Below are 11,263 nucleotides of genomic sequence, written 5' to 3' on the forward strand. Positions count from 1 at the left end.
AGCAGGAAGCCTGCTTCTCCCTCTCCCACTCTCCCTGCTTGTGTTCCCTCTCTCGCTGTGTCTCTCTCTGTCAAATAAATAAATAAAAAATCTTAAAACAACACCACCACCACCACCAGCCTTTGCTTAAAAAAAAAAACAAAAAAAAACTAGTTGTGAGAAGCAATGAATTTATTTTGTTCGTTAAAATGATCTGATTGCTTATGAACTTTATTTTAATTGTCATTCATTTCAATGTACTAAAGCCTTTCTCCCTAACTACTGGGAAATCTCATGAAATAGAGACCCAGATTTTCAAAAAAATTCTTATCTGCCTTCTTATTTCGTATGAATAGTAAATGGGAGATTTGGGTGATCATTTACTATGTTTGCATTGGGATGGAGTGGTTGGCAGAGTTTTATTTTATTTGATTATCTCTTCTCTATTAATTTAGAAAGATAAGGTGAAGGAATGTTTCCAAGTTCAGGTAACATTTAGCTCAAACAGTGAAAAAATATATGGGCGGAAAAGCCATTGTAAAACCAAGCTCAGAATAATGATGCACATGAATCAAATTTAAGAAAGATTCATTACCTCTTTCAGAAACAAATAATAATAACTAGTACAGAAAGATGAGCAATTTTAAAGTTGAGACATTAATATATGTTGTTTGGTTTAAACACAGAATTTTAAAAAAATATATCAGTGGCATAATAATATGGTAAAAAAACATCAACTAAGTGCTATAATTAGGCAGAGAATAATTGTATGGAGAGCTGGCTTCCAACTCTACCACTTACTATGTGAGAAGCCTTAGGCAAGTTATTTAATCCCAATTTCCTCGTCTCTAAAAAATGGGGAAAATAATAGTATCTATCATAGGATTGCTGTGAGAATGAAGGGAGTTAATACGCTTAGAATAATGCCTGGCTTCTAGCAAGTGGCCCATAAATGTTAGCTGCAATTATTACCATTTTTATTATAAAAAGATATATTTTAAGTATTTATCTGTTAAGCTAGCTTTGTGAAGTCCCAGGGAATGAAGGAGACACAGTTGCGCTAAGCTGTAAACCCCCTAAGGAAAGGCCAAAGGCTGAATGGGCCACCTAGGCGGATGACTCAGACACAGTGCAGTTCAGGTTTCCAGACTGATTCAGTCCTTGGCTTCTCTCCTGACGCTGACAACAAGAACGCCAATTAGTGCCAGGAGTGATGAGTTTTTCTAACGTGGGGTGCTGAGATTCACATCAGATCACTAACATCTTGTATAGAACACCAATAGTGATCAACCGAGTTCAGATTCAAACCAATGACATAGAGGTAAAATGCTTCATATCTGGTTACCATGCTCCTGAACCATCTGCTTCTGAATTCTAAATTCTCAGCTTACCCACTGCCAAGGGGCTAAACATAGCTAAAGGATTTAAATTATAATTTGATCTGACAACCCAGGTATCAAACGAGACTTCTTTAGCCAAATAAGTAGAGTGGTGACAAATATCAGAGCAGTATATCCACTCTATGGTATGTGCTTTATGACAAGAAAATAGTAATTGAGGGTACTGGTGAGTATCTTATTTCTCATCTGATCTAAAAAAGGATGTCAGCACAAGATTGGTATTCAACTTAGGTTAACAAAGGAATTGTTAAGGTTAAGTGATTTAGACAGGAGAAAGCTGGGGAAGTGAGGAATATCTTAATCTTTCCATGATTCTGAATTATCTAATAGACTAATGAATGCATAGAAAGACCATGCAGAATAAGATAAAGCAGATTTAGAGTTACTAAGTAAATGCTGGAATGGAAATGATGATGAACTGGGGCAGATGTCAAATATAAAGAAAAGTGATGTTTTAAATCTTATTTAAATGCTTTTACGTATTAACACTGTATTTGAAAAGTATTTTATTGTTTTTTGTTAGTTATCTCTCATCAGAGTCCTGTCAGCGAATGTTTTAATACTCATGTTTTACATATGAGGAAACTGATATACAGAAAGAATAATTACCTTAGTTACACAGCAACTCAATACTAGAAAAAAAAATCTGAGTGTTGAGTTATTATTGGCAAAGATCACTATTATTTTATTTATCTTCAAGTTTTGGTGAACTGTGTCCACATACATAGGATTTAGGAATTATTAGAAGTATCACTATCTTGGGGCTCGTGGATGGCACAGTCAGTGAAGCATCTGACTCTTGGTTTCAGTTCAGGTCCCCATCTCAAGGTCATGAGATCGAGCCCCATGTCGGGCTTTGTGCTTGGTGCAGGGTCTGCTTGAGATTCTTTCTCCCTCTCCCTCTACCCTTCCCACTTGCACTCTCTCTCTCTCTCTCAAATAAATAAATAAAATTAAAAAAAAGAAGTATCAGTATCTTTTACCCATCTGTGAATCAAATTCATACAAAAAGAAATGAAATGTCTTAGGATAATTCTGTTCTATTTTGATATTGTGAGTAAAGTTCCTAATCAAAAATCTATTTTGAAATCTCATCTCCAGGTAACATATTCTTCTTTTAAAAATTTATTTATTTAAAAATGCATTTATTTTTAGTTGTGATGAAATTTACCATTTTAACCATTTCTAATTGTATAGCTTTGTGGCTTTAAGTACATTCATGTTGCGCCATCACCTTCCATCTTCAGAACATTTTCATCTTGCAAAACTGAAACTCTGGACCCATTAAATAATAACTCCCCATTCCCCTTTACATCCAGCCCCTGGCAACCATTTTACTTTCTGTTCCTATAAATTTGACCACTTACAGTTCCCGGTAACCTATTATGAACATTCAAAATTTTTTGTGTGTTTTTAAAGAAAGCTTAGGGGTAAATTCCTTCATTGTTCATTTCTGATCAGTCTCTAGAATGTATGGGTTCTCCTTTGAAGGTCCACATTAAGCTAGTTCTAGGTCCTCGGAGTTTGTAGAGTTGTGAAACGACTCATACTTCAGCATGGAGGCAAGGGCCTCCAGTCTGTGATGTGATTTATGGTTGGATCTTCTAGCTTGCCAGTGCCCAGGACACTTCTGCAAAGGATGGCAAGAAAGAGTTAGTGGCATGCCTTTCATGTCTCACCTCCTTTCATGTCTTACATCTTTACACAGTTACTAGCCACTTATTTTTTTGTTTTCTTTGAACGTGCTAAAGAGCAAGCCCCAATAAAATTATTTTAGGGCAGCACAATTTATATATCGCAAGGGAAATTTTATTTGTGATAAAATACTGCTGGCTATATTTTTATAGCATGATTTTGTCAAGAGTTCTAAGACATTTTATAATACTTGAAAGCAAATACAGTGAACTACAGCAAGGCTGAAAGCAGTTTCCTAATTTTTTTTTTAAAGACTTTATTTATTTAACAGAGAGAGACAGCGAGAGCAGGAACACAAGCAGGGGGAGTGGGAGAGGGAGAAGCAGGCTTCCTGCTGAGCAGGGAGCCCGATGTGGGGCTTGATCCCAGGACCCTGGGATCACAACCTGAGCTGAAGGCAGACGCTCAACGACTGAGCCACTCAGGTGCCCCAGCAGTTTCCTAATTCTTTTAAGTACAAGGACACATTAAAAAATGTTGTGGATCTCTTGGGGCGCCTGGGTGGCTCAGTCGGTTAAGCAGACGACTGTTGGTTTTGGCTCAGGTCATGATCTCTGGATTGTGAGATAGAGCCTGTGTGGGGCTCCACGCTCAGCATGGAGTCTGCTTGTCTTTCTCTTGTCTTTCTCTCTCCCCCTCTGCTCCTCTTCCTTCTCTCACTCTCAAATAAGTAAAAATCTTTAAAAAAAGAAAAAGGGCTAAAAAAGAATTTTATGTTATAGGGAAAACATGGAGGCATCAGCAGAGCACCTCTAACACTCTGTAAATTAAAATAGAAAATCAACATACAATGACTAATCTTTGTAAATTTAGGCACCTTAAGAAAAGAACAACTATCATTCCAATATATTTATAAGGATGTTCAAAAAGAACTGTTTGTAATAGCAAAAAATTAAAAACAGCATACATTTTTTAACATGGAAAGATAATTATGATATATAAAATTAAAAAAAAACCAGTTTCCAAAACAGTGTTTATAATATGCCTCTGTTTTATTTTTTAAAGTTCTGGAGTAAAATATTCCTCAATGTTAAATGGTTATATCTAGGTAGTGGAATTATGGGGGATTTTTCTCTCACATTTTTCCTTAGCTGTACTTTTTAAATACTTCTGTTAAGCATGTACTATATATATAACATATATAATATATATTTAAGCATGTATATATAATATATATTATTAAATATATTTATAAAGAGAAAAATAATAAAAATCTCCCCTCTAGGCACAAAGAAAAAAGCTCCAAGGACACCAGAAGAAAAAAAAGAGCAAAATTTGGTTATTGCCTAATTGGTGTTATCTATCAAATATATGTGTGTATACAATTATAAATATGTCTCTACATTTTATCTGTATTTACATCTATATCTGAAGAAGTAATCAGAATGGCAAGTAGGAGAGGGAAATCAAAGAAGAAAGAATCAGCAGTGTTCATCCAAGAGAGCCCTATCTACTCATGACAGTGGTGCTGGGAGCCCCAGGCCAACACTGCCAAATGCCATGGCCAATTCCCTGCCTCACTCCAAACCGTGCTCACGCAGCAGCATTCTGATTTCAATTTAGTTGTTTGTTGGGTTTTTTTTTTTAAGATTTCATTTATTTATTTGACAGAGAGAGACAGTGAGAGCAGGAACACAAGCAGGGGGAGTGGGAGAGGGAGAAGCAGGCTTCCCACTGAGCAGGGAGCCCGATGCAGGCCTCGGGATCATGACCTGAGCCGAAGGCAGTTGCCCAACGACTGAGCCACCCAGGTGCCCCAGTTTAGTTATTTTTTAAGTAGATTTCCTTACAGAGAAAAAATAAGTTGATAGGAGAATATGACATTTGATTTGCTATAAAACAATTTTTCTCATTGTAAATTAACAAACTGGAATTGTGGATGCTATATTACTTTTGTGGGAGTTTGGTTAATATAAGTACTTTGCTGAAGGACTGGATCACTATAAGAAATTCTGAAAAACAAATTAGGTTTCCGAGCTTGGACAGCTGAAGATCAGGTGATAGAACCTGATGATTTTATTAAGGCAATTACAAGCTGCAAGATCTTAGGACAACCAACTGGACTTCCCTAAGAAGCAATCCTATAATTCAGTGTGTGACCTTTAGCATGAAATAAATACAGGGCAGGAGTGTCTTGGAGACCTTGACATAAGATATTTCCACAATATGAACAATGGGGATGGCATTTTAGCTATGATCCAGCATATCATTCTCAGTCTGGAGTTGTAGATAAATTGAGGATCAGAGAAAGCAAGTCAGTTATCCAAGATTGCAGTTGATAGCAGCCTAAACTTGGAATTACAATTGATACCTCCTAGTCCAGCATATGAAACTGTTTTCCACAGCCCTTATGAAATAATATTATGACTGTAAAATGCTCACAGCTGTAAAATGCTCCCTTCCTTGTTTCAGTAAGCATTTATTGAGTAACTAATATGCTTAAAGCACTCCCCTAGGGTAAGAGTTTCTTCAAATCTGCTATGTGTGGTTTTTTTTTTTTAAGATTTTATTTAGTTATTTGACAGAGAGAGAGATAGTGAGAGCAGGAACACAATCAGGGAGAGTGGGAGAGGGAGAAGCAGGCTTCCTGCCGAGCAGGGAGCCCAGTGTGGGACTCGATCCCAGGATCCTGGGACCATGACCTGATCCGAAGGCAGACGCTTAATGACTGAGCCACCCAGGAGCCCTGTATGTTTAATGAGTAAATGTTTGACATTGAAAGTGGAGTAGAGGAAAACACGGCTATTTTCTAAGAATCTAATACCTGCCAGGCAGTGTTCTAGACATGCTACATCTTATTTCATTTATTGTTTACTAAGCCTTAGGATGTACCATCTAATGATGTCGTGAATGGATGCACTTTGTCCCATCAGGTTATATCCAAGATTATCATTAAATAAAAATGATAAATTACTGACAAACATTTATGAATCACAAAATTATATATAGCACTGAAGTGCCACTATAACTGAATAATCTTAGAGTAATGGGTTATAAATGCTCAGTCTAAATGGAGACTGGAGGCAATGCCAACTCTCTTTTAGGATGAACCAACAGTTAATACTCCCAATGGAAGAGGTTTCTCTTCTTTGTAGCTACACATTTAAACATTACCTCCCCCCACCAAAAAAACTTATAGAAGATTGCATATTGTATAATTGCATAACGAACAGGCAAATCAATAGAAACAGAAAATAGATCCATGGTTGCCTAGGGCTGTTGGGGAGGGAAGTGTTGGATGAAAAGAGGAGTGACTGCTTTTGAGTATGGGTTGGGTTTTGGGTTGGTTGGTTTTTTTTTTTGTTTTGTTTTGGGGGGTTTTGGTGTGGGGAGGTGACAAAATGTTCTAAAATTGATTGTGGCAATAGTTGCAAAACTCTGTAAGTATACTAAAAGCCACTGAATTGTACACTTTAAATAAGTTAATTGTATTGTATGTGAATTATGTCTCAATACAATTGTAATTTTTAAGTAGTTCTGAATTTCTGCTGTCCGATTGCACAGTCCCTTCCGATCAACTTTGTGAGACACCCTCTTAATAGCACTGGAGGTTTTTACCATTAATGAGTTGTAACTTCAAAAAGCAATAGATAATATGAAATCTTCAGAAACCAGGAACTTACAGAAACCGTGGAGAGTGATAGATGAAAACCCCCACTGGGAATAACATATGTGCATCATAAAATAAATCGCTGATCTCTTGTTATGAAATAACAACACTGAGAAAATCCTGGCCCCCTCCAGAATTCTGTTGTCTGCCCTCAGCCAGCTCAACTACTCTGTGCTTCATCTGTGAAAAATGCACGCTGTTGCCCACTGAGTCCTATTTGTGTTACCTCTAATCTTTCCTTTTTGGCCCTACAGTATCTCAACCATTTTTTTAATGCCACTGGGAGGTATCTTTCCCGCACTCCTCTTCCACGTGGTTTTACAAATTTTCTAGGACAGCCTCCTCCCTTTACTCCAACACTTAACAAAAAACAAAAACAAAAAACCTGCATCTACATAACCCAGAGAGCCACAGTTCAACAAGGTAAAAAGAGGTGGTTCAGTTGAATATCTTATGGAAGAAGGGTATAAGGAATACTTTTATTGCTCTCTTAATCATTAGATTCCTAGAGGCACCTCTTTAGTAGGCAATGTTAAATCTTTCAATTGTCTGGACATCCCCTTAAGAAATCTCTTGTTTTACCTCCCAAGGTGAGTTCCAAGGGAAGGACTTACCTGGCACAAACTGCAGTGGAGCTCCACAAGCTAAGGAGGTTTCCCCCAGGGCTCAGGGCCCTTCACCTCACTTGTTGAGGGCAGGGAAAGCTGCTGCGGCTTTCCCTTCCTGGGCTTGCCCATTCTGCTAATTTTAGGCTGCTTCCTCATGCGGCTGCGATGGGTATCAGAGCATGTGGCTCCCCTCGGAGGAGCTATTTTCTCCTGAGTCTTACTTGTTTGTTTCCAACTTCTCTCCCTTCACCTCCCCACCTCTGTGGGGTTGTGCTATTTCATAGTAAGAAATAAAATATCTTTCAGAATTATGCTTATTCTAATCTGAATTTATTCCTGAATCCAAGGGAACAAGGAAAACTTTTTTTTATTAGATTTTAATTGTACCTTCCAATAGTCAGATTCCAAATCATATTTATCTAAAAAATCTTTACTGGTTTTTTACTGTGGATAAGATGTTGTCTTAGGGATGGGTTGAAATAGATGAAGGCGATTAAGAGTACACTTACCTTGATGAGCACAGAGTAATATATAGAATTATTATATACTATACTGTATACCTGAAACTAATATAATGCGGTATGTTATACTAGAAATAAAATTTTTAAAAATTATTTAAAAAGAGATGTTGCCTTAGGTCACAGGGATACAATAATATGCAAAGCAGATGTGTTATTTCACTAATGTAATCTTGATAACAGATTTATCAAACTTCTACTGTGTTCTGTGCTCTCTCTTAAGACCTAGGAATATAAAAATCAATAAGGTAGAGTCCCTGTCTTCAAAGAACTTATAAGGTATTTCAATATGCACAGAGATTCAAAGAGGCAGGGCTTATAAATTACTGTTGAGATTTAGTTTTGATGTAATGAATGGATTCACTCATTTGGTTACTCAGTAAAACCGGACTTCAGATTATTCCATGAACATAGTACTCTGCCAGGCATTGGAAGAAATTTAAAAAAAAAAGAGCATAATACAGGTCCCTCCCTTAGAAAGATTATAATCTAAACAAAGAACAACTGCTCAATTAACAAATATTTAATGTATATTTATTATATACATGATCCATCCTCTTCATTGAGGGCTTCTAATTATCTTTTTTTCCCCTGGAGACATTGTTTTGAAAGATTTTGTACATTAAATAACAATTTCTAACAATTTATTTCTCATGTTTTATTATTCAAGGATAAAAATTATGCCAACTAGAGCTTCTGACTAATATGAAACAATTTATATTTGTTCATTTTTGGGGATACAAGGGTGAAAAGATCCAAGTTCCTGACCTTGAGCCAGCAGTCTAGTGAGGAAGAAGACAGTTGATTATGTTATAAAGTGGCAAGTTCTACAGAGAGGGTGGGGTTCTCCCAATTGTGACAGAGAGGGCAAGTCTTCACAAGGAAAGTACTGCTTGAGCTGAGTCTTGAAAAATGATAATTTCACTAGGTTAAAGAAACAACATGAAAATGTGGGAAGGTATGAGAGAGAATTTTTCATAGCTCATAAAATAAAGATAAGGTATGATTTGGAGAATGTGGTAGGGATGAGGTTGCAGAGGAGGTAAGGACTTGATTATATAGGATGTTAAATGCCTAAATGATAAAAAGTTTTAAGGAGATATGATCATTAAATCTACATTTTAGAAATATCGCCCCAGTGGTTGTGTGGATGGACCAAAGAGCCAAGAAGACTATCGGTAGTCCACAGGCTATGGCAGAAGTCCAGGCTGGATAATTGGAACTGAGGTAGTGGTAGGAGGGATGAAAGTTTGAATAATTATGGCCACAAAGCAAAGCAACTACATCTTCATATGTTATTGGTATAATCAAACAAATTGCTTATTAACTTAAAGGATAGAAATACACAAGTGTAGTAGACAAGATGGATATGCTAAGCAGCATCTCAAGGCTCTCCGTTATATCCGCATAAACATTTTGCTATTCTATGGAGCCAGACTGGTTGAAGAACCTGAAGAAGCCAATTCTAGGTGGTGAAAACACAGATGATGACTATCAATGTAACAAGACACATCTGAATACATTCAAGTTAATAAGATTTTCTTCAGGTAACGGAGGTGTTAATCTTATTGTGGTAAGAATTTCACAATACATATGTATATCTAATCATTACACTGTACACCTTAAACTTACACAATGTTATATGCCAATTCTATTTCAATAACACTGGAAAAAAAGATTTTATTCAACTTGAACAAAAGAAGACTGAACATATCTATTATTTATTTACATTTGTGGATATTTGGCCCTGTAGTTTCATGGTCTGGGCATGTCTTCTACGTGAACTTTAAGCCCCCCAATACTTGGAAAGAAGTCCTTAGCACCCTGTTGAGCAAAAAGTAGGCTACAAAGCTCCAAGATCCATTAGGTAAACTTACATTGACCTCTATGTGTGTACAATATACTTTGGAGTAGGGAAAAATACCAGAATGATGTTCAATAAAATGTTAGCCATGTGTATCTCCTAAGGTGGTATTTCTGATGGTTATTTTCTTCTTTGTATCTTACTAAATTGTTTGAATTATTAACAATAAACATTAATATTTTAAAATAAAACCTATTTTAATTTTTTAAATGAGAATTTCCCATACTAAACAAATTTAAATTTTAAACAGAAGAGTTTTTACACTAAATAAACCATCTTACCCAGTCTATTTGTAACTAGGTTAGAGAAGGATAAGACATTTTACCCTTATCATAGATTAATTTATTGTGTACTCAGATTCTCTGATCATGCAGGACCTTACATTTTAAAAAGATGTTTTCCACACTAAGAATAAGTTTAACATTCAACATTCCACAGGATTTCTATTTCATTGTCAACGCTATCAGAACTTGCGAATGGGAGCAGTTTGATTGAAACTGAACAGATGAGGTTGTTCTTTGTTGAAAGTGAACAGTACACAACACTTCAACTTTTCATATCCCTATGTTTACGAAGAGTAATTTCTCTCTCCCTTTTTGAAAAGGTAAAAAACAGAGGCTTGAACTGCATGACATTCCTCTTGGACAAACATTTCTGTCATTTTAATGTGGTTAAACTGTATTTAGGCAATGTGGAGGTGGCAACTATAATTTGTCTTCTAGGAACACTCTGTCCTTGCTAGTCACTACTACTCAACTGTTCCTTCAGGCTATAAGATCTTACATTGAGACTATAAGAATACATTTTAAAACTCTATTGAAAATCTGTCCATAAAAATGTCTGTTTTATTTATTTCTGGATCCCAATTATTACTTTTTTATTTTTCAAAAAAAAAACCATGAGTAGCAGTACACATTTTTTAATAATTTGCAATCAATAAGTGTAAAATTTATCTGTATGCTGAAGGCAACTAATGGTTGGTCCTAGAGTACATGAGTTGTATGCATGTGTTGAGGGGGACTTTATTTTTTTTTTTTTGATGGGGAGTTTAAAAAGCTTTTCCATCTCCTTAATTTTGCAGCCCTCTGTGCTGCCTTCATAAGATTTTTAATGCATAAGAATCTGAAATATGTTGTCAGTTCCTCTTACAAAGAGTGATGATTGATTAGGTTATACAGCAAGGCTGTTTCTTTTATACCATTACTTTGGAAGTTATTAATAAAGGATTCAATAGATGAAGATAATCATGCTGCAGCTGTTTAAAGAAGTAGTACTGTTAATTGGACAAAGACCTGTAGTTACAGTCTTAGTCCGGATTCTGTTTGAGGGCAGTGAGACATGTCATTTAAATAATACTCTTATAAAAAATATAACACCCAGTGCTCCACGCAGAACGTGCCCTCTTTAATACCCATCACCAGGCTAACCCATCCCCCCACCCCCCTCCCCTCTAGAACCCTCAGTTTGTTTTTCGGAGTCCATCGTCTCTCATGGTTGGTCTCCCCCTCCGATTTCCCCCCCTTCATTCATCCCCTCCTGCTACCTTCTTCTTTTTTTTTTCTTAACATATATTGCATTATTTGTTTCAG

The sequence above is a fragment of the Callorhinus ursinus genome, unplaced genomic scaffold (assembly GCF_003265705.2).
Source record: "Callorhinus ursinus isolate GAN/ISIS: 27379988/994484 unplaced genomic scaffold, GSC_fseal_2.0 scaffold31, whole genome shotgun sequence".
NCBI lineage: Eukaryota > Metazoa > Chordata > Mammalia > Carnivora > Otariidae > Callorhinus > Callorhinus ursinus.